This window comes from Gossypium raimondii, chromosome 9 (assembly GCF_025698545.1).
Source record: "Gossypium raimondii isolate GPD5lz chromosome 9, ASM2569854v1, whole genome shotgun sequence".
In the NCBI taxonomy this organism is placed as follows: Eukaryota; Viridiplantae; Streptophyta; class Magnoliopsida; order Malvales; family Malvaceae; genus Gossypium; species Gossypium raimondii.
This window is the reverse complement of record NC_068573.1, coordinates 25,044,449-25,047,180: the sequence shown is the minus strand read 5'-3', so window position 1 is coordinate 25,047,180 and position 2,732 is coordinate 25,044,449. Positions and strand designations below refer to the sequence as shown.

At 38.8% G+C, this 2,732-nt stretch overlaps 1 non-coding gene across 1 annotated transcript; it reads right to left on the bottom strand.

The window, feature by feature from the left end:
• Window positions 1–207: 207 nt before the first annotated feature.
• On the bottom strand, window positions 208–314 carry LOC128032884 (small nucleolar RNA R71). Its single transcript, XR_008189225.1, has one exon. It is a non-coding gene; the product is annotated as a small nucleolar RNA R71 (small nucleolar RNA).
• Between the last annotated feature and the right edge of the window lie 2,418 nt (window positions 315–2,732).

Below are 2,732 nucleotides of genomic sequence, written 5' to 3'. Positions count from 1 at the left end.
ATTTAGTGGTATGCCTATAGAAGATCCGCACCTTCACCTTTGACTATTCATGGAGGTGACTATTTCAAAACGACCGGAGTGACTGCAGATTCATTACATGATAGAGCTAGAGCTTGGCTGAATTCATTGCTGCCTAGTTCAATTTCTACGTGGCAAGAGTGAGCAGAACAATTTCTGATCAACTATTTCCCACCTAGCAAGAATGCTAAGTTGAGGAACGAGATTACCATTTTCCAATAGATGGACGATGAATCCCTATATGAGGTGTGAGAGTGATTTAAAGAACTGTTACACAAATGCCCTCACCATGGGATTCCACACTGTATTCAACTTGAGACTTTTTATAATGGACTCAACGCACATACACAGATGGTAGTGGATACTTCTGTAAATGGTGATGTCCTTTTGACGTCTTATAATGAGGCTTACGAAATTACCAAGAGGATTTCCAGTAATAATTACCAATGGCCGACCAATAGAGCAAGAGGAAGACATGTAGCCGGAGTACACGAAGTCGATACTCTCACTTCACTTGCCGCTCAGGTATCTTCTATCTTTTCAATGTTAAAGAATATTTCTGCTAATGATCCCAGTAATGTTGCAACCCAGCCACCAAGTTAGTATGAAAATATTTCGTGCGTGTACTATGGGGATGGACATTCATTTGACAATTGTCCATCAAACCCCGAGTCAATATATTATGTGGGAAATCAAAATTGAAATAGAAGTGGACAAGGACCACCATCCAACTTCTATCACTTTTCATGGAGGAACCATCCGAACTTTTCTTGGAGTAACCAAGGAGCTGGACCAAATCATAACTATGTGTAGCCTTAATCCAAAGCCATACATGGCTAAAAAGGATGCCTTAATCCAAAGCCACAAAATGAATCTTCCACTAGTCTAGAACACTTGTTAAAGGCATACATGGCTAAAAAGGATGCCTTAATCCAAAACCAAGCAGAAACACTAAAAAATTTGCAAAACCAAATGGGTCAGTTAGCTACGGAGCTTAAAAAATCGACCACAAGAAGCTTTGCTGAGGGGCATAGAAAATTCAAGGAATATGGGCAAAGAGCATTGCAAAGTTGTCACCTTATGAAGTGGCAAGAATTTGGGACCCCAGGTGGTTGAATTTGAAGATGGAGATAACCCTACATAAAGAGAGGAAAATCAATCGACCATTGAAATTCCCAAATCACAAAAGCTAGGTTCTGACAATTCAAAAGGGGTAAATTCTAATAATCTAACACCTTTGTTAGATAAGTGCAACACCTCAGAAGAATTGCCCAGTCCAAGGTATCATCACCTCTATCCACAAAGACTCAAGCAGCAGAACAATGAGGTGCAGTTTAGGAAATTATTGGATATTCTTATGCAGCTTCACATCAATATCCCATTGGTAGAAGCCTTAGAACAAATGCCCAACTATGTCAAATTCAGGAAAAACATTTTGCCTAAGAAGAGGAGGCTTGGTGAGTTTGAAATAGTAGCGTTGACAAAGGAGTGCAGCGCATTCCTATAGAACAAACTACCCCCAAAATGAAGGACCCTGGGAGTTTTACTATACCCTGTAACATCAGAGAATCTTGCTATGGTAAAGCTCTATGCGATTTAGGAGCTAGCATCAACTTGAAGCAGATACAGAAGTGCCAATCATCCTAGGAAAACCTTTCCTAGCAACAAAGAGAACATTAATTAACGTGCAGAAAGGTGAACTCACTATGCGAGTTCGACATGACAAGGTAACCTTTAATGTTCTCAAAGCCATGAAATTTCCTGTAACACCCCAGACCCGGCTTAGACGTTATGGCCGAATCTAACGATGTCACAAGGTAGTGCTTTTCGAAAAATATGTCATCGCTAAATCCCCTTTTCTATTTAACCATTTTTCATTATCTTCTGTTAATTTCAAATCCTGTTATTCGTTTCCAAAACACTATTCATTTACAAATGGTTATTTAATTTCAAAATGTTTTCTTATTGCGGAAGCTTTTAAACAATTTGCATATTCGGGGTTTTTTGATAAAACATTAATTTCATTTGAAAACCTGAGTTTTACCTAAGACTAGAAGATTTAAATCATAAAATCGTATAAAAACCAAATTTCAACCAAAATCCGTAAAGGCCATAATTATAGAAAAATACTCCCAAAGAAAAGTAAAATCATAAATAGGTAATAAAAAATGTAAAAGAAGTCGTGTGGCCACCACTGAGTCCTCCGCCACACCGATCTGCCTAAATCTGGAGATTACCTGTACAGAATAAACAGAAAGGGTGAGTTTACGTAAACTTAGTGTGTAATCCCCATAAAAATGAACAGACAGTAAATAGATAATCACAGTTTGGGCTTAAGCCCTTTTCAGTATCAGTATCAGTCCAATTTGGGCCTTAGCCCATATAAGTACAAAAAGAGTCATGCAGTAGGGCTTTAGCCTATCATAGTATCAGTAGCAGTAACGGATATGCAGTCACAAAAATCCTACCCATCCACTCTCTACACACTATCTCCGTCCAACCCTACACTCCATGTGGGGATATAATCAACCCACCCATCCCTACACTATAAGTAGTACTGAATGCGGAACTAGACAGTAGTTTGCAGCTGAACTGCTAGTAAATTAGGCTCGAGGCCTTTCAGTACACTTCCTCCGAACATTATAATCCCCCAACCCAATGCAATGCAATATACAGATAAGACAAGCTATAACATAATATCATGCATGTAAACA